At 46.2% G+C, this 25,125-nt stretch overlaps 1 protein-coding gene across 6 annotated transcripts in view; it reads right to left on the bottom strand.

Moving 5' to 3' along the window:
• Positions 1-25,125, bottom strand: part of LOC137299590 (guanine nucleotide-binding protein G(I)/G(S)/G(O) subunit gamma-7) — a 250,750-nt gene that overhangs the window by 58,932 nt on the left and 166,693 nt on the right. Inside the window, exon 7 of one of the 6 annotated variants that reach the window (XR_010957952.1) lies at positions 15,709-16,128. The exons of 4 other annotated variants lie outside the window; for them this stretch is intronic. The gene's annotated coding sequence lies outside the window, so the exon portion shown is untranslated. Of the gene's footprint in view, positions 1-15,708; positions 16,129-25,125 lie in introns of those variants that run through there. One more of the 6 variants, XR_010957954.1, reaches the window with a different exon arrangement.

The raw sequence follows: 25,125 nt of genomic DNA, 5'->3' as shown, positions 1-25,125 counted from the left end.
TGCCAATTCTATCACACAGTTTGTCGTGTTCTAAGAAAGAAAGAAAGACTGACTTATATATCACCATTCATCCTCAGGACGTCCCAAAGCGCTTTACAACCAACAAACTACTTTTTGAAGTCCAGTCACTGTTACAAACTATGAAACGCAGCAGCCCATTTGTGCACAGCAAAGTGCCACAAACAGCAATGAGATAACGACCAGATAATCTGTTTTAGTGATATTGGTTGAGGGATAAATATTGGCCCAGGACACCGGGGAGAACTCCCCAGCTCTCCTTCAAAATAGTGGCTTGGGGTTTTTTACGTCCACCTGAGGGGGCAGACAGGGCCTCGGTTTAACGTCTCATCTGAAAGACGGCACCTCCGATAGTGCAGCACTCCCTGGCTTATGTTGTTTTTCATTTTCTTTTCCAAGCTCATTACTTTTTAAAGTAAAACGAAATGATCAGCTTTTATGCATAACTTTTTTTTTCTCTGAAGGTCTCAATGCTGCACTGTTCCACAATCACATGTCACCTACCATCCAGGACATTGCCCAAGTGGGCCCATTGTTCAAGTGTGAGCCCCGACACCAAATGAGCTTCGATTCCTGGTCGGTGTGGCGATAGCTGATCTTGATTCCGGGTCCTGATTAGTTATCCCATTCTGGAAAGTGCACACGTCCTGAGGTCAGGTGAAGATGGGATTGGGACTTGGCCGCAATCTCCACTCCTGGTCAAATAGTCTTATCAATCAACACTTGATGTCTAAACCCATGCAAGAAGAAAGGCTATTTGGGTAAAATATTGGAGGGTGCCTGGTACCGGGGGAACTAGTTAGGGGAGGAGAGAAGAAAATTGGGGAAAAATCGTTTAAAAATTGCGCTCATTGCCAGGTATCGATTATCTTGCATTTAATTTACACCGAAACCTTTAACTCAGGAGAACGGAATCAATTTCCTTCATTCCTCAGAGGTCTGGTTGCTCACTTTTAATACATGTTTGTACAGTGATTTCTAACCCACCCCCCACCCCCAAAGTTGTGTTGATTTTTTTTGTCGTTATGAGTAAGACTCCATGAGCCCAGTCAATGCGCCCAGTCTAACACAGAGCAGCGTGTCCAAATTGGAGCAGGTTATTTGAGGAAAGTTGCTTTTGTTTTGTGGGCAGTGAACCCGTGGAATGTGTGTCACAGGCTGCAGACAAAATGCCAATTGTTGGAGCACGGAGCTTGTGTCAGGATCAGCTGGCGTGTGCCTCATCGGTCTGACTCAGTAACAGCTGCTCGAGGGGGGCTCTCTCCTTTATCTGCTATTGAAATCATTGATTGAATGGCGTACGGCAGCAGGCACATGAAGCCTGCCCTTGCTCCGACAGGGTGAATGGAAGCAGGAGAGTGTGTGTAATTATTGACAAATGTCTTTCTACTGTCTATGAAACGAGAGTTAAACTGACTATAAAATCTATCTGCAGGCTTTTGATGCTTTCGTTGGCAATGAAGGCTTAGCTGATGGAGAGCATGTGTATGCATGGAAGGGGAGGGAAAAGCCTCTTATCACCCTACAGACGGCATCTGCAGCAGATCCTTGTTCTTCCAAACTTGTGGCGACCATCGCAACAATTAATTAAAAAAGAAATTCCAATCTTTCTCCCCCCTCCTCTCCTGCTGACACTGACCCAAGGTGTGATATCATGGATCCCAGCCACCTTCCAGTAATAGTGACAGTTCAAATATGAGCCTAGTCAGTAGTGCTGGCAGACTGTTTGAGCAAGTGCCGTCTTTCAGAATGAGATATTAAACCAAAGCCTCGTCTGCCCTCTCAGGTGGACGTTAAAAATCCCACGGCACTATTTGAAGAAGAGCAGGAGAGTTCACCCCGGTGTCCTGGCCAATATCTATCCCTCAACCAACATCACTAAAAAACAGATTGTCTGGTCATTATCTCATTGTTGTTTGAGGGATCTTGCTGTGCGCAAATTGGCTGCTGCATTGCCCTACATTACAACAGTGACTACACTTCAAAAGTTCGTCATTGGCTGTAAAACGCTTTGGGATGTCCTGAGGTCGTGAAAGGTACTATATAAATGCAAACCTTTCTTCCGTTTCTCTCTTCAGCATTGGATTAAACAGTACTGGATTATCCTACTGTATCACACCTTGACCGTATACTGTTAGCCCTGAGTTTCCCCCTCTCCACCGGTGGCTCGGTGGACAAGTGGACCGCCCGGTGTATGGAGAATAGGAAGATCCCAGGTTTGATGCTCAGTCTGTGCTGATTAGCTGATTCTGGCCAGGTCACAGCTGGTTTGGGAAGGGGAAAATTAGCCAAAATTCCTGCTCGTGACTGCTATCCAGTAACTCCTTCTGGCAAGAACGCTTGTGTGGGCACTGGATCAGGACAGGATCAGCCTGTGCTGCCCCCATGGTCAAATAACCGACTGACACTGTCTAGGCTCACGTATAGATAACGGACACTAGGATAAGGCACCAGAAGGCTGTTTAAAAAAAAAATTACACAATCAAACCGAATGACTTGATCCCTCCATTATTCTGATATATCATGATCTTGATAATCATGATGTGGAGATGCCGGTGATGGACTGGGGTTGACAATTGTAAACAATTTTACAACACCAAGTTATAGTCCAGCAATTTTATTTTAAATTCACAAGCTTTCGGAGACTTCCTCCTTCCTCAGGTAAACATTTACCCGAGGAAGGAGGAAGTCTCCGAAAGCTTGTGAATTTAAAATAAAATTGCTGGACTATAACTTGGTGTTGTAAAATTGTTTACAATGATCTTGATAGAGTGATTTCTCCCCCTCCATTATCATATACTCTGACATACGTCTGCAGAATTAGCCAGAACAAATATCCTTCTAATGTTACACTTTCTGCGGCCTCTGAAGCTGAAATGGAAATTCAGTGCAGACCTGGGGTCAGTGTGAGACTTCTTCTGTGGACAGAGTCCTAGTTGTGTACAATTAGACTCATTGTGTTGGTCCCCTGTTCAAGCCTCTGCCTGGTTCCTTGCACGTGCCTGCATCTGGGTAAAGAGGCAGCAGTCTGTGACTAATCAAAATGATTTTTACTTTATAATTTGACGTGTGACTGCCTTAAACCCCCTGAATGTGGTGCGTTCCTGTGTCTTTGACCATGCTTGCAGCCTGGGTGAATGATTGCCATCTACAGCTGTTTACAAATGTGATCTTTGTATATTTCTTTTCTTTGGGTTTTTGGTGTCTGGGAGACACTGAGATAATAACTGCACAAAGCTGCCCTGTTAAGTACATAATTGATTTTCCACAACTTTTCTACATTCAGAAAGGGCATATTATGAACAGGGGGGGATGCATATCAAGTGTGCTGTAATACAACAGCAGTAAAAATGATATTTATTGCTAAGGAAAACTAATATTGGCCAGAGTTTTCTCCATAAAGTTGTAATTGTATCTAGTTACTTACAGGCTAAAGTCACAGGGGGCAATTTTGACTTTGTGCGATAGTGTAAGACGGGTGACAGTGAATCGGCAGCCTGTTTTACATCTCTCCCGATTTGTATTTCCAGTTTTGCATTTACATAGTGCCTTTTACGTTCTCAGGACATCTCAAGTGTATTACAGCCAATGGATTACTTTTGAAGTGCAGTCACTGTTGTTATGTAGGAAAACATGGCGGACAGCATAGTCCCGAAAAAAGTAAATGAGATAAATGGCCACATAATCTGTTTTTGGTAGTTTGGCTGAACAGGACACGAGGAGAGCTCCTTTTCTTCTCTTAATAGTGCCCAATGGGATCTTTTATGTCACTCGAGAATGGCAGATGGGGCCTTGAATTAATGTAGAACTCAAAAGACAGCCTATCCCATAATGCAGAACTCCTTTGGTACTGCAATGGATATGTACCTAAGTTCACAGGTTGGGGTGGTGCTTGAACCCACAACCTTCTGACAGAGGTCAGAGTGCTACAAACTGAGTCAAACTCTATACAAAGGCTGATTCTTCCCCCCCCCCCCCCCCGCTCAACTGTTTTCACTTCCTCCTCTTCTTCTGAAGTATTGACTCCTTGCTGGGGTACAGGTCCATGGGGTACAAGTTCCAAGGGTGTAGAACCTTCCCCAAGTGGCCATTTTTTTTTTGCATGAGCCCAAGCAGCAAGTTATGGTATGCTATTTGACTATGGTGAGCATCACAGCTGAGCCTGTTCTGGTCCAATGGGGCTCTTGCAAAAAGATGTACCATTACCAGTAAGTTAGCTAGTTCAGTGGTAGTTGTTCCAATGGGAGTGGGACTGGGGGTTGTCTGGTTCAAAAAAATATACACTTAAAACAAATCAACCCTTATTCTTATACACTTAATGGGGATTCTGTGGAAATGAATGGTGGGTGGAGGGGTGGGGACGTTTCGGCTTTTGAAGAACTCTGAAAGGGTGTGCACCAAACAAGGACACGCTCCACTACCACAGACTACACACTGTCTGGTGCTCAGAGTTTTATAATCACAGGTTACTCCATTTAACACCCTGTTGTTCAGAAACAATTTCCTCTACACAGTTGTCTGCCTAACTCGTGCGTAGCCAGTCGTAAGATTAAATAGGAGCAGTGGGAATGCAAATACCTCACTGGAGCCAGTTTGGATATTTGCTACATTTAGAATTCCCATTTCCTCCTCCTCCACCGACCTTTGCTTTGTATGTAGGAATCCTACTCACTTCTAATGGAAAGACGCCGCTTGATGTACAACTGAACTGCGTCAGGCATGGCTCAGTTGGTTGCACTCTCGCCTCCGAGTTAGAAGATTGTAGGTTCAAGTTCCACTCCAGAGAGACTGAAGCACAAAAATATAGTCTGACCCTGCAGTGTAGTACTGAGAGTGCTGCACTGTCGGAGGTGCCGTCTTTCGGATGAGACGTTAAACAGAGGCCCTCTCTCCCCTCTCAGGTGGACGTCAAACAAGAGCAGGGGATTTCTCCTGATGTCCCGGGGCCAATACTTATCCCTCAACCAACATCGCTGAAACAGATGATCTGGTCATTATCACACTGCTGTTTGTGGGACCTTGCTGTGCGCAAATTGGCTGCTGCGTTTCTTACAAGTTTTTCTTTGAACTGTAAAGATCAAGAGGGTCTTAAGTTCAATCTCTGCTCTGTGCTGATTTAGCCGATTTCAACAGGGCTGGTAATAGCCGGGCTACTGGGGCCAGGGAGTGACAAATCGACCCGTGTTCCCCTTCCTAATCATCGTTCTGTGACTGCTGCTTGAAAGTGTGCAGGTAAGGACAGGGTCTGGTTGGGTCGCACCAACCCCCACCCCAAACAGCCAAATAGCCTGCTGACATTTACTGTTACTTGAAGAATGCATGAGATTAGCAAAGGGTTGGCAGCATCTGTGGAAATGGACCCCCGCCATGAGTCAGTACCATCAGGAAAAATGGGGTGAGGAGGGAAGGGGGGGGATTGGAAATGAAGAAGTAATCACACAAAGACGAGAGGGACCCAGCTGTGCGAGTGTGTAGACGTGCGCCTCGCAGGAAAATACCTACAGCTCTGAAACAAAGAAGAACCCAATTCGGCCATTTCACCGCCTTCTGCAGCACAGCAGGCTCTTCAAGCTGATTAGTGGCCGGCTCAGCTGCCGAGCTTGTATTATTGTGATGCAGATATGGGTACACGCGGGAGGAGCACGGGGTCACAGACATTGTTATGTAGATGCCGGCACATGCAGGAGGACAAAGGGAGAGAGAGACCACGGCCGTTGCTATGTGGATATTGGCACATGTAGGAGCACAAGGCTGTGGAGCTCATTGTCATTGCAGATGCTGAGACACATGCAGCAGATGTCTGCACGGGGCTTATGGTGTGTGCATGAGCATAGTGTGGAGCTATGACAAAAGTGAACGGCCCAATAGAGCAGACCCTGACCATTACCAAGCTGTACTGTTCTAAGTCGCTCTGTGTGTTCCACCAGCGTTCTGTACCATTGGTCAGTAACTTTGATGAATTAATCAATAATCCGCCCAAAAAACTGCATTGCCTGAAATGGTGGTGGAAGCAGATTCAATAGTAAGTTTCAAAAGGGGAATTGGATATAGACTTGCAACAAAGGAAAAATTTTCCAGGACTATGGGGAAAGGGCAGGGGTCTGGGACTAATTGGATAGCTCTTTCAAAGAGCCAGTACAGGTACGATGGACCAAATGGCCTGCTTCTGTGCTGTAAGATTCTATGAAACCCAGCATAAAAGAAAGACTTGCATTTATGTAGCGCCTGTCACGGCTTCAGGATGTCCCAAAGCACTTTACAGCCAATGAAGTACCTTTTTGCAGTGTAGTCACTGCTATAATGTAGGAAACGCAGCAGCCAATTTGCACACAGCAAGGTCCCACAAACAGCGATGTGGTAATGACCAGATAACCTGTTTTAGTGGTGTTGGTTGAGAAATAAATGTTGGCCCTAGCACACTGGGGAGAATTCCGCTGCTCTTCTTCAAAATATTGCGATGGGATCTTTTACGTCCAACTGAGAGAGCAGACAGGGCCTCAGTTTTAACGTCACATCCGAAAGACGCCAACTCCAACAGTGCAGACTCCCTCGTTATTGGACTGGAGTGTCAGTCTGGCTTTCTGTGCTCAGTGCTGAAATCCCTGGAGTGGGACTTGAACCCACAACCTTCTGACTCAGAGGCGAGAGTGCTACCCACTGAGCCACAGCTGACGAATACAATTATTTCTACGTGGCACTGACATTTCGTAAGCTATTTTGCAGGCAACTTTACTGGGTTTTTAAGATGGAGAGACGCAATGACATCATCATATTGTCGGTGATATTTGCCAGTACAATTTTCTTATTTAGGTAAGAAATAGAAAGATTGGTGAGTGTGGAACTGAGCCACACAAACTAGGAAGGTCCCAGATACATTCCCTTGTCTGCTGCTGATTTGGCTGATCTCAGCTGGAGCAGTAGGAACTCCCTCATGGTCTGGGCTAGGGAGGGGATAAGGGAAATCATCAGGGTTCCAACTCCTGATTAGTAGCGAGACACCCCTGCTGGAAAGTGCATTTTCTGGACATCATCATCGTCAACAACAGCTGATTACATTTATATTGAGTCTTTAACGTAGTAAAACGTCCCGAGGTGCTTCACAGGGGCGATTATCAAACAAAATTTAACACTGAGCCACATTAGGACAGGCGATAGGTAGGTTTTAAGGAGCATCTTAAAGGAGAAGAGATAGGTAGAGAGGTTTAGGGAGGGAATTCCAGAGCTTGGGGCCTAGGCAGCTGAAGGCACAGCCGTCAATGATGGAGTGATAAAAATCGGTGATGCGCAAGAGGCCAGAATTGCAGGAGCGCAGAGATCTCGGAGGGTTGTGCATAGGAACAGGAGTAGGCCATTCAGCCCCTCGAGCCTGTTCCGCCATTCAATGAGATCATGGTTAATCTGTATCCTAACTCCATCCACCCAAGAATGAGGGTTCCATATCCCTTAATACCCTTGGCTAGCAAAAATCTATTTATCTCAGATTTAAAATTATTAATTGAGCCAGCAAGTATTGCTATTTGTGGGAGAGAGAGTTTCATGCTTCTAACACTTCTTGCTTGAAGAAGTGTTTCCCATCTTCTCTCCTGAATGGCCTTGTCCCCTTGACCTAGACTCCCGCACCAGCGGAGAAAAATTCTCTCTATCTATCCTATCAAATCCTTTCAAAAACCCGAAAAACTTCAGTCAAGTCACCTCTTAACCTTCTATATTCCAAGGAATACAAACTTAGTTTATGTAATCTCCCCTCCTAATTTAACCCTTGGAGCCCTGGTAATATTGTAGGGCTGGAGAAGGTTACAGAGATAGGGAGGGGTGAGGCCAAGCAGGGATTTGAAAACAAGGATGAGAATTTTAAAATCAGGATGATGGCAGGATCAGGCAACAATGTGATGCCCCCTGTGGCTGAATTGCCCAGCAATGCTCGCTGTTCCGGCCCAAGGACGAAGAACGGCCACTTAGTTCGGTGCCAGAGGGCAGCTGTGCCTGCGGAACAGTATCCCGGCAAAAGTTAGTGCCTTCAGGAGAGGAGAGAAATTACTGGATGGCAAAACGTTGGAGGGAGTGGAGTGAGGGAAGCAGTTCAATTTTATCAAACAAAGAATCAGCAGTAATTTTTTAATCTACCCCATCTGCAAAAACAACCTCCTATTTATTTCAAATGAGTTGAGAATGTTTTGAACTGATTGCGAATGTCCTATTATTTTCAGAGAGCTGTTGTCACAAGGGCAGAGTGCACTGCCTGTGTTCTTGCTGTTTCAGACTGTTGAACGCATGGATTTCATTGTCATGTAGATCAAGCACATGCTGGCTGTCAGCCACTACCAGATGTCTAAATAGTCCAGAACACTGAGAACAACTGGCTAACCAGAGACTGCACACCATTCAAATAAGTTCATTTTGTCTCAAATTAGCTAAGTCTGAAAGATTAATTTATCAATTCCCCTTGATGGCTCAGTGGGTAAGGCTCCTCCCAGTGACAAAATACAAGACAATGTTAATAAACCTGCAGAATGGGTGTGTAATTGGCAAATAAATTTCAATATAGAGAAGTGCAAGGTGGTGCATTTTGGTAGGAGGAATAAGGCCATATACTCTTTGGAAAATAGCCCGAATTTACCCCCCCCCCCCCACAAAAGATTTGTGCTCAAAGGTGAGGGTCATTAATGCCCGGGGAATCGAATCCTTCTCATTTTAGGCACCCAGTGTCAGCATCAAGCACATGAAGGTTGCAATGTCTGACACAAAGTAAAGCTCTCTCTACCATGCCCCAAAAACATGTCCCAGCCTCAACCGAGCACCCCGACTGTAGCAGGGGACAATTTACCATTCCCACACTATCCATCCCGTGGTGTCTCTGAGTGAGACTGAGTGTCTCTTAGTTAGTGCTAGTTATTGTACTGTGGGCCCACGTGCACTAGGAACTGGATGGAGGCTATCCAACTGGTTTCACACAGGATCCTTATCGTCAGCCAACAGAGACTTTCATCCCATGAGGGTGAGCTGGATTTGAAGCCGGGGGGGGGGGGCGGGGGGATGGGGGGAGATTTGCAACTCACAGCCGCTCATTTCTCATCTGAGAAACAGGTGACCGGCGGTTGAAAAATGGCCGAGGGAGGGGGGACGGGACGCGGAGAGGGGGCACCTCAGCTGCCTCACCCAAGGCCCGTCTCATGCAATTTTCAGGTGGGCTTGTAATTCGTGAGTGGCCCGCACACCTGAATTTCAGGTATATCCAGCGGTCCTTAAAGGGCCCAGGAAACGTTTAGTTCTTATTTTCACGGGTCCACAAAAAAATCTCCGGCCCACTGTCGAGCACCCGCCCCCCCTCATCACCTTCTCCCCTTCAGTGTGGGAAGCCGGCTGATTTCCCGTCCTCCCGTAAACGGTGAGCTTTAGTGGGGTGCCCACTGCTCACTGGCGGCATTTAGAGGAAGCCCGAACCCCAGTACAGTTCAGGCCTCCCAGCGCCTGTTTCGGGCGGGCGTCAAATTTCTCTTCCCAGGGCTCAGAGGTGAAAGGTCGGTGTCCAACCCATTGCATCACCCAGTTTCCCCAAATTTGTTCCTAAAGAAAAAAAATATACATATCGTTTTGTGAGTAATGTTTTTATTGCGCAACATAGATTGATGACACAGTTCTGGTTGTTTTAACACTGAACTGTTTGAGAACACACCTATTGCCCTGGCAGTGTCAGTCCCCACATACTTGCTGTATGCGGTAGGACAAGCTATCAATAATTTACAAAGTTTTAAAGAGAATTACAAAATAAGCTTGAACGCAAAACATCCTGCTGGACAACCCACATATTCCACCAACCCCCCAACCCCGAGCAGTGTTCAAACCTGCATCATGACTGTCAATCTTCATTCCCTTAATTAGTGAGCAACGAGACAGACAAATGTAACACTGACCGTATCTACATCGTCAGATTCCGTATACATTCCTAGATCACTCTGCGTTCTATAGTTTACCGCCCTGCCTAACTATATGTTCAACAGATTCCTGGATAGCTCTATAATCATAGAATCGTACAGCACAGAAGGTGGCCATTCGGCCCATCATGCCTGTGCCGGTTCTTTGAAAGAGCTATCCAATTAGTCCCACTCTTCTGCTCTTTCCCCATAGACCTGCGAATTTCTCCTTTTCAAGTATTTATCCAATTCCCTTTTGAAAGTTACTATTGAATCTGCTCCCACCGCCCTTTCGGGCAGTGCATTCCAGATCATAACAACTCGCGGTGTTAAAAAAAAATTCTCCTCATCTCCCCCCTGGTGCTTTTGCCAATTATCTTAAATCTGCGGCCTCTGGTTGCCGACCCTCCTGCCAGTTGAAACAGGATTTTTCTTATTTACTCTATCAAAACCCTTCATAATTTTGAACACCTCTATTAAATCTCCCCTTAACCCTCTCTGCTCGAAGGAGAACAATCCCATCTTCTTTAGTCCCTCATATCTGGTATAATTCTGGTAAATCTCCTCTGAACCCTCTCTAAGGCAGTGTACAGTTAGATCCATTATGTAATAAATCAGTAATGTATAACTAGCTCTCTAAAATACATTTATATGTGTAACGTACTATTAAATCTGTGTTGTATAGCTTGATCTGTAATGTATGCCTAGATCCATAATGTGCAGCCAGCTCTAAGTACTGCTAGATTGTAATATACAGTTCGTTCAGTGTCCTGTTGATTTCAATTTGGTAATACTGCAGTTTTGGATATTCTCAAAGAGACATCAATAAAACAAATCTATGAAGTTAGCAGAAACTTTTTTTTATTAGGGATCTTTAATTTAATTTAATTTAACAGGATTTCATATAGAAATGTGTTTCCTCTCTCTATTATATGAAATTGTTCTCATTCTGATTCATTGGGAGCGACACTACAAGCCGGGTGAAACTGTGGATATACATTGTTAAGACCCACAGGGTACAAATTAATTAGCCAGATCAGCAACTGGGGGCGACAATTGGCTTCAGTGCGCCTGGGTTGAGGACGGGGAAAATCAGCCTGTGTTCCTGCTCCTGATGACGGCCCAGTGACTCCTGTTGGAAGGAGCTTGCGTGCGGACATTTGGGAGCGGTCCGAATTGGGCTCACTTGCGCTGCACCCCGTGATTGATCAGCCTGCCGACACCCATCGTCTAAGCTTGCACGTGAAGAATAGTCAGTTGGCTGCAATACCAGAGGGCAGCCGGTGCCCTCAAAACCGTACCCCAGTGAGAGGTCGGTGCCTCCAGCAGAGTAGGGGAGAAAACTGGAGGGGGAAAGAAAATTCTATAAGGACATGCTGATCAAAGCCCAGCCTACCAATTAATATTGATATTTCAATAATTAAGCGATTCAATAGTTTTATGATTGCAGTGCTGGCGAAATCTGTCTAGTCATATGGAGTGTCCAGACTGTGATTTAAGCAGAAGCTAAAGTCAGATTTATGTCAGTGGACTGTTCTAGCTGTCACTATACCTTAAGTGCAGGCACATGCTGCCTGTCAGCTGGGGCAGGTGCCTGAATAGGGTGGGGTAATGCTGACAATTATTGACTAGCATGACCTGACCCACAGTGCACAGCCGACAGTGACAATAAAGCCTCAGAGTTATATAATCCTTAAAAGCATTTATGGGCCAACTGATGCCCATTGCTGCTTTCCCCAATGACTAGTTTTGTCCTCTTGGCGTACTAGGATTCTGAGTGCATTGTTAGCAGCCCCTTCGCTTCTCAGATGTGCCTGGGTTTGATATCGATGCAGCAAAGAATGTAAGTACAAAGATTCAGACTTTGAACTTGCTGCCGATGTACCAGCAGGTCACTGTGGAATCGATATCAAATAGTGCGGGTGCTGTAAACTGCTCCCCCAACCAGGACAGGACGGGACGGGACAAGGCTTGGCTTCAAAGCCTCCCTAGTGTACCAAAATGCACTGTGTGAGCTCAGATATATATTGGGAGGCAGTAGACCTGTACCCCAGGGTGAGCCACTGGCTTCGGGCAAGAATGAAAGAAAATTGTAACAATCTCTGTACTTTGTTGGGATTTTAGGGACCCACAATTCACAAATTATCCATGCACCAAACTTAAGGAAAATCCCAGGATGGAAATTCCATGAAAAGCCCCACAGATTCCAACACTGTAAATTATACAAAGCCCATCTGTAACAGATAAGGCCAGAGCATAGTTCAGCTGTGCTTGCTTACACGTCAAGATGACAAATCTCCACCCCACCTGACTGACAGGCTCAGCATAACTCCATCAGCACAGAAACAGAGAGGCCGAGTGGGACTGATAATGCTGTGTGTTCTCTTTTTCATAACATGCTTCTATGATAGACTATCCTGTCCTACATACAGCCCACTGCAGTTTAATACATGGACGCAACCACATGATGGTAGGAATATTGGAGCAGGGCACACATGCACGTCCCATCCATGTGCATGCCTCACCCAAGCGCATGTCCCAACCACATGCATCCTTTGCCCACACATGTCCCATCCTTGTGCATGTCTGACCCACATCTATGCCTCACCTACCCACATGTCCGACCTATATGCATGCCTCACCCACCCACATGTCCGACCTATATGCATGCCTCACCCACACGCATGTCCAACCCATGTGCATGCCTTACCCATATGCAAGTCTGACTCATGTGCATGCCTCACCCACATGCATGTCCAACCCACATCCTTGTCTCACCCACACACGTCCCACCCACGTCCATGTCCGTGCCTCACCCACATGCATGTCCCACCCAGAAGCCAACTATCATGTGTGACAATACATTTGAATAAAACTATCCGATTCAGTGATTATTAATCTGTTTTGGACTGGGCCCCATTGACAATCTCTCAGCCTCTTGTCTCTCTAGTTAGGGATGCTGGCAGTAATAAATCTGCAAAAAGGTATCTCTCTCCTCCTTCACTTGTTCCTTTCTCTCTCATCCTTTACTGTTTTGCTGTTTCCTCCTCAACTTCTGTTTCCCTCTCCTCTTCTCCTTCACTTGTTTTCTTCTTGTCCTCCTCCTTCACTGTCTCAGTTGGGCTGCCAGTGGTAATTGGACAACTTTTCTATGAGGCAGTGAGGGGAAAGGCAAAGGGTAGCAGTCCAATACAGATTGCAGACTCTGTCTCCTCATGGTTAGTTCCTGATCGTAGCTCATGTACTCAACACAGGTAAAATGAGTGCTCCTGACACTGAATATGGGAAGGGTCTCAACTGAGAAAATGCATTATTTTTCTTCCTGATTTCCCATAGAATCATAGAAAGGTTACAGCACGGAAGGAGGCCATTTGGCCCATCGAGTTAAATTTAAAACAGAAATGGACAGTTTCCTAGAAGTAAAGGGAATTAGGGGTTACGGGGAGCGGGCAGGAAATTGGACATGAATTTAGATTTGAGGTTAGGATCAGATCAGCCATGATCTTATTGAATGGCGGAGCAGGCTCGAGGGGCCGATTGGCCGACTCCTGCTCCTATTTCTTATGTTCTTATGAGTTCATGCCGGCTCTATGCAAGAGCAATCCAGCCAGTCCCACTCCCCTGCCCTATTCCCCGTAGCCCTGCAAATTTTTTCCTTTCAAGTACTTATCCAGTTCCCTTTTGAAGGCCATGATTGAATCTACCTCCACCACCGTCACCTCGGGCAGTGCATTCCAGATCCTAACCACTCACTGTGTAAAAATGTTTTTCCCCCATGTCACCTTTGATTCTTTTGACAATCATCTTAAATCTATGTCCTCTGGTTCTTGACCCTTCTGCCAATGGGAACAGTTTCTCTCTATCTACTCTGTCTAGACCCTACATGATTTTGAATGTCTCTAACAAATCTCCTCGCAACCGTCTCTGTTCCAAGGAGAACAACCCCAGTATCTCCAGTCTATCCACGTAACTAAAGTCCCTCATCCCTGGAATCATTCGAGTAAATCTCTTCTGCACCCTCTCTAAGGCCTTCACATCTTTCCTAACGTACAGTGCCCAGAACTGGACACAATACTCTAGTTGTGGCCGAACCAGTGTTTTATAAAGGTTCATCATGACTTCCATACTTTTGTACTCTATGCCTCTATTTATAAAGCCCAGGATCCTGTATGCTTTTTTAACTGCTTTCTCAACCTGCCCAGCCGTCTTCAATGATTTGTGCACATGTACCCCCAGATCTCTCTGTTCCTGTACCCCTTTTAGAGTTGTGCCCTCTAGTTTATATTGCCTCTCCTCGTTCTTCCAACCGAAATGTATCACTGCGCATTTTTCTGCGTTAAATTTCATCTGCCACATTTCCGCCCAGCCTGTCTATATCCTCTTAAAGTCTATCACTATCCTCCTCACTGTTTACTACTCTTCCAAGTCGGGTGTCATCTGCAAATTTTGAAATTGTGCCCTGCACACCCAAGTCCAAGTCATTAATATGTATCAAGGAAAGCAGTGGTCCCAGCACCGACCCCTGGTCCACCGATTTACATAGAATTACATTTAATTAGGTTTGGATTCACAGCAGCATGCGATCAGTGTCATTTCACAATTTCTATTTACTCATCTATTCCACTTACTTTGCACATGCCCAAGATCTGGGAAAGCCCATAAAGGCTTCCGATAATATCCTTTCAACCTGAGCTGACCTCGTGTTTCAGGATCCCGGTAGTAGGTGTTGTACAAGCAGGCCAGTTGAATTCCCAGTTTGTTTTTTTTTGAGCCATGTGATTAAGGAATGCAAACCAGAAAACAGAACAGGGTAGCAACCAGACCAGATGAAGTTATAACTGGAGAGCAACACGAACCATAACACAGCTGTTGCATGGATAGGAGGAATTATGAACTAAAGGAATTGGAAGGGTGGGGCAGGGAATGACCTGACAGTGGGAGAAGAGAGATTCTGAGGCAAAAAGAAAGAACTTGCATTTATATAGCACCTTTCACAACGTCAGGATGCCCCAAAGCACTTTACAGCCAATTTTGAAGTGTTGTCACTGTTATAATGTGGGAAACGCGGCAGCCAATTTGCGCATAGCAAGATCCCACAAACAGCAACGAGATAACGACCAGATAATCTGTTTTAGTGATGTTGGTTGAGACATATATACTGGCCAGGACACGGGGTGAATTCCCCTGCCATGGTTTCTTTTACGTTCACCTGAGAGGGCAGACAGGGCCTCGGTTTGATGTCTCATCTGAAAAACAGCACCTCCGACAGTGCAGCACTCCCTCAGTACTGCACTGCAGTGTCAGCCTAGATTTTGTACTCAAATCTCTGGAGTGGGGCTTGAACCCATGACCTTCTGACTGAGAAGCAGGAGCGCTGCCACTGAGCCAAGGCTGACACCTTTACCCAGAGGTCGGAGACACCCAGGAAACCTCTCCTGGAGGTCACTGGCGTCACTTTGTTTATTGTGCAGGGCTGCCTCTTTTAGCCTGCTTGCTGCTGGAGGAAACGCTGCACAGTAAATGGGGAATAAAACCACGACACCGTGCATGCGCAATTATTCAAGAGTCCGGATTACAACTTTCATTTTTTGCGCTCAGAAATTACCGGGCAAAGATCTATGCAGGCGAGAAATGCAGAAGTGGCGATCTTAGCTCTCAGCGCCTGTGGCCGGCGCAGAACAGGGTCTGCGGCCTCCAGCGCTGGCTGGTTATAGGCCATCGGGAGAGGTTTTGCTTTTGTCGGCGCAGCAAGAAACAAATCTCGAGTTGGATCTCTGTGTCACGTCTTTTATTTACCGCTACTCTCCATGGCAGTGCTCGAGTATAAATGCCACATTGCATGAGGAATACATTGAAAGGGGGGGTTGGGAGGCTTAGGCACATAAAGAGGGACATTTAGTGGTTGTGTATTATATTAAAACATCTTTACAGTGATGGAAAATTCTCTTGGCCAGATTTGTAAGGGAGCTGATACTTTCCAGGTGTGGTGAACTGTAAAACAACCCAAGCAGCCGGCTTCTAAAGCGCGGGATCGTCTCCGGCATGGAGCCCCTTCGTCTCCTCCACTGGCCCTCCTAATTTCCCACTGCCGTCTGTTCTTTGTGGTGCTTGCTTCTTAGAAACTCCCTGTGCTTCAATTCAGTGCACGCTCCTTTCCAGTCAAGTTTCCAGTCGCAGCTTCTGGAAACTAAATCATCATCTGGGTAAATTTAAGAACAAAGAATAAACCCAAATGTCCCATTTCCTACACAGTGGAAATTCTTGACTGCTGCAGCACTATATTTAGTTTTGTTGTACAGACAGGCTGAAGAAAGTGTGTTATTTTCTCTTTCTGCTCAGCAAAAAGTGAGAGATTGCAATGTTTTATTTTCTTATTTTTAAGCATTCAGTGGTTTTGTTATCAGGACTCGGGAGCAGACTCTCTCGACATTACAGGATTGCAGCCAACTGCAGACGCATCGTTCTGCTGCCCATCGGTTGTTCTCCCAACTATGAACAGCCAGATCTGGAGGGAGCTCACATTGCGTTCTGGGTCTTGGTAGCTGTTTTTATGTAAATAAACTAAATAACTTGCATTTATATAGCGCCTTTCACAACCTCAGGACGTGTCCCAATGCGCTTTACAACCAATGAAGTACTTTTGAAATATAGTCACTGTTGCATTGTAGAATAATGGCCTTCAGCCTCTGGCTCCCTACAGCATGGGCCCTGCATGACTGGAAGTAACATCAAGATAAACTGGTCCTGTGTTTTTTCTAACTGCTGCCGGTCTTTCTGGAGCCAGCCAGTCTGCGTGTGCCAAAATAGTGACATCCACCGCTCTTCCCGGAGCAGCTGGTTTCCAGGAAGACCAGTTGCACTATCCGCAACCAACTGTGGGAGAGGGGCCCAGTTATTTCGCTCTCTCAAAACCCAGGCTGCGGTACAACAGCACTTGGGGTTACACAGCAAGGCTCCTGGAGACCAGCACGAAATGCCAAAAGCAAAAGTGGAAGAGTGACACATGGAAACCTGAGACAGGCGCTGTGAATCCAGCCTTTTACTTTATAGGCTGGGTCCTGGGAATGCTGCTGAAGAGCATCGCTCTGCAGAATGTAATTTTAAATTGTGTCGCCGGTCTCCCTGTGAACCGGTGGAGGAGGAGAACCGTGTTCGCAGGCTGGCTGTGATACTTTTCGTCTGCACAGGGTATTGACGTGATGACGTTAATAAAAAGAAAGTATTTATACACCACTTTTCATGACGTGAGGATGCCCCAAAGTACTTTATATTCAATTAAGTACTTTTTTTTGAAGTGTAGTCACTGCTGTAATGTAGGAAACATGGCAGCCAATTTGCACACAAGGCCCCACAAACAGCTTTGGGATAAGTGACCAGATAATCTGTTTTGGTGGTGTTGGTTGAGGGATTAATGTTGGCCAGGACACCGGGAGAACACCCCTGCTCTTCTTCAATTAGGGATCTTCTACATCTGCCTAAGAGTGCAGAACGGGCCTCGGTTTAACGTCTCATCTGAAAGACAACACCTTCGACAGTGCAGCACCCCTTGGGGGTTCTCCCCATCGGCTGCTGTAACTTTGTAAGAAGACTGGTGGGAACCCCCCCCCACCCCGGTATTTCGCCAAAGATACGGCAGCTGATCGGGAGAACCCCTGAGGAAATTCACCCCCATGGTGTTTACCAACCTCATGAAGACTGGTCATGCAATAAGCAATTCCAGGAGGGGGTCACTGGAATGGGATCGATCAGGAATTGGAAACCTGTCTGATAACCTCCTTAGATAAGTCCAATTTCGCAAACCCTACACTACTGGAATCAACCAACTCAGCATCGACTGGAGATCAACTCCTTTATTTTTATGTGCTCATACGGAGTTAATTATTTTCATTCATTCTTTCTAATTGCAAAACCAGGTTTCCTTTTGTCTTGACTTCCAAACGAATGGATCACTATTTGTCTGGAATTATGTGTGCTTGAATGACTCCACCCTCATAGACATCTGCCAGCCAGTGTGGCATGTTCCTCAAACCTTCACTAAATCTCCCTAACAAAGCAAAGTGCCTCCCTGATCAAACTGAACCCATTAAATCTGAATAGAGTGCAGTTAATCTTTCTAATGACCCGGCTTATATTTGCTAACGATCAGATCTTCAATTTCATCAACGGAAACTGACCTCTACACAAGAGCTGCTAAACTACGGGGCTTGGAGTTTCCTTAGTTTAGCACATTACTCATTTTTAAAGGAGTGTTCGGTTCTAACCTGTCAAGATCGATAAGTGATGAGTCAGTCAGTGCTATTGCTGGGAGTCTAGACTGCTTACTCAGATTATTTAATTCCAATCATTATTTTTTTGAAAAAGTTATTTTTCCCACCCACCCCCCTACCATATTTTCTTTCTTTGTGGTACTGACTCATGCTGAAGAACGGGTCAATGGGCACCAGATGGTCTCCAGTATCTGGCCCAAATGAGCCCAGACAGTCAGTGTCATCTGGCTTATTTGAATGTGGACTGCACCATAGCCAGACCCAACCCTGTCCACACATAAACATTTTCCACCAGAGGTTGCTGAATTACAAACAGAGTCGGGGGGGAGGAAGTTCTCCTCCCTCCACCAAGAACGTAAATAAATCTTCACAAATTTGTTTACAACTTCACTCCAAATTGTACACAGAGCAACTCATCACACTGGGAGCAGGAACCCTGGCTGATTAAACCAGATATACTGAAAGGAGACACAGCATTCCCTACCACCACTTTGGTTGCTGATACTAACAAATCTTAAGTGTTCTGATTTAGCAATTATCCAACAATGAGATATCAGTGCTACAGATAGCCCTTTCCAAGTGTCCAGGACAAGGCAGAAAATAAGAGATATAAGTGCAAATAGGACTGACACACAATCCAGTTGGAGTAGGAAGTTGCAATCAACTTTGGAGTTAGATTTGGGAACATAGGAACACGAGTAGGCCATTCAGCCCCTCGAGCCAGCTCTGCCATTTAATTAGGTCATGACTGATCTGTACATGCCGAGTGGATGATCCATCTCGGCCTCCTCTTGATAGCCCCACTATCACAGAAGCCAGTCTTCAGCCAATTCGATTCACTCCACGTGATATCAAGAAACGGCTGATACAGCAAAGGCTATGGGCCCCGACAACATCCCGGCTGTAGTGCTGAAGACTTGTGCTCCGGAACTAGCCGCGCCTCTAGCCAAACTATTCCAGTACAGCTACAACACTGGCATCTACCCGACAATGTGGAAAATTGCCCAGGTATGTCCTGTCCACAAGAAGCAGGACAAATCTGATCCGGCCAATTACCGCCCCATCAGCCTACTCTCAATCATCAGCAAAGTGATGGAAGGTGTCGTCGACAGTGCTATCAAGTGGCACTTACTCACCAATAACTTGCTCACTGATACTCAGTTTGGGTTCTGCCAGGACCACTCGGCTCCAGACCTCATTACAGCCTTGGTCCAAATATGGACAAAAGAGCTGAATTCCAGAGGTGAGGTGAGAGTGACTGCCCCTGACATCAAGACAGCATTTGACTGAGTGTGGCACCAAGGAGCCCGAGTAAAATTGAAGTCAATGGGAATCAGGGGGAAAACTCTCCAGTGGCTGGAGTCATACTTAGCACAAAGGAAGATGGCAGTGGTTGTTGGAGGCCAATCATCTCAGCCCCAGGACATTGCAGAAGGAGTTCCTCAGGGCAGTGTCCTAGGCCCATCCATCTTCAACTGCTTCATCAATGACCTTCCCTCCATCATAAGGTCAGAAATGGGGATGTTCGCTGATGATTGCACAGTGTTCAGTTCCATTCGCAACCCCTCATATATGAAGCAGTCTGTGCCCACATGCAGCAAGACCTGGACAACATCCAGGCTTGAGCTGATAAGTGGCAAGTAACATTCGCACCAGACAAGTGCCAGGCAATGACCATCTCCAACAAGAGAGAGTCTAACCACCTCCCCTTGACATTCAACGGCATTACCATCGCCGAATCCCCCACCATCAACATCCTGGGGGTCACCATTGACCGTAAACTTAACTGGACCAGCCATATAAATACTGTGGCTACAAGAGCAGGTCAGAGGCTGGGTATTCTGCAGCGAATGACTCACCTCCTGACTCCCCAAAGCCTTTCCACCATCTACAAGGCACAAGTCAGGAGTGTGATAGAATACTCTCCACTTGCCTGGATGAGTGCAGCTCCAACAACACTCAAGAAGCTCGACACCATCCAGGACAAAGCAGCCTGCTTGATTGGCACCCCATCCACCACCCTAAACATTCACTCCCTTCACCACCGGGACACTGTGGCTGCAGTGTGTACCAACCACATGATGCACTGCAGCAACTCACCAAGGCTTCTTCGACAGCACCTCCCAAACCCGCGACCTCTACCAACTAGAAGGACAAGGGCAGCAGGCACATGGGAACAACACCACCTGCACGTTCCCCTCTAAGTCACACACCATCCCGACTTGGAACTATATCGCCGTTCCTTCATCGTCGCTGGGTCAAAATCCTGGAACTCCCTCCCTAACAGCACTGTGGGAGAACCTTCACCACACAGACAGCAGCGGTTCAAGAAGGCGGCTCACCACCACCTCCTCAAGGGCAATTAGGGATGGGCAATAAATGCTGGCCTTGCCAGCAACACCCACATCCCATGAACGAATAAAATAAACTCCATTTACCCCCCTTAGCTCCATATCCCTTGATACCCTTGCCTAACAAAAATCTATCGATCTCAGTCTTGAAAGCTCCAATTGTCCCCCAGAATTCTGCAGGGTTGAGAATTCCAGATTTCTACTACCCTTTGTGGAAAAATGCTTCCTGATTTCCCTCCCAAATGGCCTAGCTCTAATCATAAGATTATGTCCCCTCCTTCTTGATTCCCCCATCAGAGGAAATAGTTTCTCCGTACCTAGCCTATCGAATCCTTTTCACATTTTAAACACTTCAATCAGATCACCCCTCGATCTTCTATACTCAAGGGAATACAAGCCAAATTTATGCAACCAAGTTTATGGATTTAATTTTCATGGGGCCAATTGTTGCAGCCCAAACAGCTGTTATCAACTAACCCAACATAGACCAGGGATTACAACCTGGGGCCTTGCAGGTCCATAAGCCTCGGTATCACACTAGGTGGTGGATTTACTCATTGAGCTGCCGAGAGCTCGTCACTGCACATCTATAATGCATTTTCCAGTTTTCCATTTTGTGAACTGCGCAGAAAGATTTCTTGTTACGTTGTTTTACTTTCCTATAATCCTACGGACAGTTCATGCTGAAACTACATCTCATTTCGTATCAGTTCAGACCACAGGCGCTGGAAATTAGAACTGTTTTTAGCAACTGCACCGTGGAACAGGAAACTGCGACTCAGAACAGGAAGCTTCTCAGCTTCAAGTTCACATCCAAGTTACTCAGAGCAGTCTGAGTAAAACAACCGTTCCACTACATTGGCCAATTTCCCCTCCACCAATGGGACTGCGGGGAATCACCTTCCACTGGGTGCTCCCTTCCATTTCAGGGAAAAAAAAGAAAGCAACAGCTCATCTGGTGAATAGCCCAACCATTGCTGTGAATTGAGAAAACCCTCTGCAGAACAATGACAGTCTATAAATTGCTCTTAAAGGGTTAAGTCGTCAGGTGGTCCCGTGATCCAAAAGTCTATCCGGCAGCAGAGGAAGACCTGATCAAAGCGGCCAGTGGCTATATTGAAACATAACAAAGATAAACGAGGAAGCTGAGTTTCTGACACTGACACCTGTCCGGTTCTGACCCAGACACTCCTGTTTTTGAGTGGGGTGTCTGAGAATTTCTAAAATGTAAGCGACTGTTTCTCCCAATGGCTTTAGTTGAATTTATTCAATGAATGGCCATTTAGACCATGAAGGTCTCGGGTTCAATCTGTGCTGACTTAGCTGATCTAGCCAGGGTGGCAATGATGGTGCTACAATCAACCTCAGCATCCCTGGGCTAGGGAGTCTGGATTCCTGCTCTAGCCTGCTATCCGGTACCCCTGTTGTCAGTGTTCACGTGTGGGCATTGGGCAAGGACCGTATTGGATTCGGCTGTGAATAGCCTGCTGACAGTCACTGAATAATGGGCAAGGTACCAGAGGCTGCCTGTAATGCTGTATCCCAGCAAGGAGTAAGGGAGGGGGAGGGGAAAATAGGGAAGAGGGAAAAAATATAAATGAAAGGAAGAATGAAGTTGTGTTTGTACAGGACCTCTCACAACCTCAGGACATCCCAAAGCACTTTGCAGCCAATGAAGTACTTTTGAATTATTGTCACTGTTGTAATGTAGGGAAACGCAGCAGCCAATTTGTGCACAGCAAAGTCCCACAAACAGAAATGAGATAACGACCAGACAATCTGTATTAGGTGCGGGTTGAAAGGTAATTGATGGCCAAGACTCTCCTGCTCTTCTTTGAATAGTGGCCGTGGGATCTTTCACATCCACCTGAGAGGGCAGATGGGGCCTTGGTTTAACATCTCATCCAAAAGGCGGCACCTCCGACAGTGTAGTTCTCCCTCAGATTTTGTGCTCAAGCCTCTAGAGTGACTTGCACCCACCACCTTCTGACTCAGAGGGAAGAGAGTGCTACCAGCTGAGCCAAGGCTGACACTCTGCGATATTACAAGGGAACGGTACTTAGCCGAAATGCTCAGATGTAAGGAGTCTTACAACACCAGGTTATAGTCCAACAGCTATTTGGACTATAACCTGGTGTTGTAAGACTCCTTACATTTGTCCACCCTAGTCCATCACCGGCATCTCCACATCATAACTGCTCAGACTAATTATAGCACTTCTACAGCCACGCTGAGATCAGCAAAGTTAACAGAAACCCCTTCTCACACTTCTGCGTCTCACGTTGTCAGAGACATTAATTATTAAGTTTTTCAATGAATTTTCATTAACTGCAAACTATGCTCCCACCCCCTTGCCCTGCCCCTATCCCATCCTCTTGTCCATCAGTCGGGCTTGCCAAAATGTGGCAACCCTACTGCAGCATGTTAATAATGTGATGATACTGTATCATGGACACGAGGCTTGATCTGCTGACAGCACAGTCAGCAGGAGAATTTCAGTGTCGAGAATATTTCATCGCATCATTTCCCTACCCGACTATGAAAGCACAGCCTTTTTTTTCCCAGTGTGAATGCCACTTTTGGCTGCCAGTTTCACTTACAGTCTGTTATTTTGTAATAATCATAACTGAACTGATTAATTGCATTTGTATGTAATTCTGGGAATACTGAACATGAGAGGCAATACTGCGAAATCAAACAGTTTAATCCAGCAGTGGTCACGATTTTAGTCGTTATGGGGCTGCTGGGATCATACCATGCCGTTTTACAGGCTATATATATATATATATATATAAAAGCTTTAATCAATGCTCATGTCAATTTTCATCTGTCTCAAGCTGAGGATGCTAATAGATTTTAGTGATTTAAGGTATAAGAACGAACTTGCATTTATACAGCGCCTTTCATGACCTCAGGACATCCAAGGCACCTCACAGCCAATGAAGTATTTTTGAAGTGTAATCACTGCTGAAATGTAGGAAACGTGGCAGCCAATTTGGGCACAGCAAGATCCCACAAACAGCAATGACCAGATAATCTGTATTTTTTTTAATGTTGGTTGAGAGATAACTGTTGGTCAGGACTCTCCTGCTCTTCTTTGATTAGTGCCGAGGGATCTTTTACGTCCACCTAAGAGAGCAGACGGGGCCTCAGTTTAACGTCTCATCTGAAAGACGGCACCTCCAACAGTGCAGCACTCCCTCAGTGCTGCACTGGGAGCATCAGCCTGGATTATGTGCTCAAATCTCGAGTGGGATTTGAACCCACAACCTTCTGACTCAGAGGCAAGAGTGCTACCCACTGAGCCACGGCTGACACTTACCCACCAACGAAGCAACAACATTAAGAACAGTCCTTACAAAAACCTCCAGCCCTACAAAATTCAAACAACAAACTAGAGAGTAAGAAATAAAAGTGGAAGTGGAAAAGAACTGCCAGGACTGGACTGCCAGAGTTTGCCTACCACGTGTGTCTGACAGACTATTGATATGGACTCCCCTGGCTTAGTAGAGGACGTGTGGAGATCAGGACCTCCAAGGTACTGCCACGGCGCAGTGTGATTCAGGCTTGTACCTAACATTCCCCGTATGGAGAATTCCGGATGGCAGCATTCCATCAGGGGGAGGCACTGACCTGAAGCCAGGCACATTCCCACTGGAGGGGAGTTTGGGGGTACTGGTCAGCAAATCGCCCCGTGCTCATGGGCTGGGATGTAGAGTAGCATTGGCAGAATCTGGGAGCGGTTGTCCCGATCTCAGCCGACGAGTTAGCAGATGGTATGCGGTGTGGGGAAAGCTGTGGGAGGTTACGGTAGAGAGGCATGTTGTTGGCTGCCCCTAGAATTTAATAGATGACTGCATCACGAGGTAAGGTTAATGAACAGTACAGACCAGGAAGTTTGATCTCTGGTCTGTGCTGTCAGATTATCTTGTCTGGGGGCAGTGACGGTGGTGGTGCTACAATTAGAATGTGGAACTCGCTACCACATGGAGTGGTTGAGGCGAATAGCTTAGATGCATTTTAGGGGAAGCGAGATAAACACATGAGGGAGAAGGGAATAGATGGATATGCAGATAGGGTGAGATGAAGAGGGGTGGGAGAAGGCTCGTGTGGAGCATAAACGCTGTCACGGTCCAGTTGGGGCGAATGGCCTATTTCTGTGCTGTACAATCTATATAATTAGCCTCAGCGTCCCTAGGTTAGGATGAGGCAAAAATACCTGAGTTCTTACATCCGATCACAATCCAGCGACTTTGGGTGGAAAGCACCCACATGTGGACCTCAGGTAAGAAGATGTTTTGGGATGACCTCTGATGCCTCCTACAGCTGAATTGCCTGCCGATACCCAGGGGTAAATTTTAACCCCCAAGAACGAGTGGGAGGTTAAAACAACAGCTTTTTGGAGAGGGACTCACTCACTTCTGCGTTTAACCCAGGCGGGTTTGTCTGCATGTGGACAGCAGACGCCAGGAAGTCTCGCCCCTACTTAAAGCCGGCGGGCCGATACTTAAAATGGCAATGAACCTCATTGAGATATTTGAGGTACTTAATATTTTGTGCATTGGAAAATTAAAATGA

Source organism: Heptranchias perlo, chromosome 29 (assembly GCF_035084215.1).
Source record: "Heptranchias perlo isolate sHepPer1 chromosome 29, sHepPer1.hap1, whole genome shotgun sequence".
NCBI classification, from domain to species: Eukaryota; Metazoa; Chordata; class Chondrichthyes; order Hexanchiformes; family Hexanchidae; genus Heptranchias; species Heptranchias perlo.
This window is presented reverse-complemented; position numbering and strand designations above follow the sequence as displayed.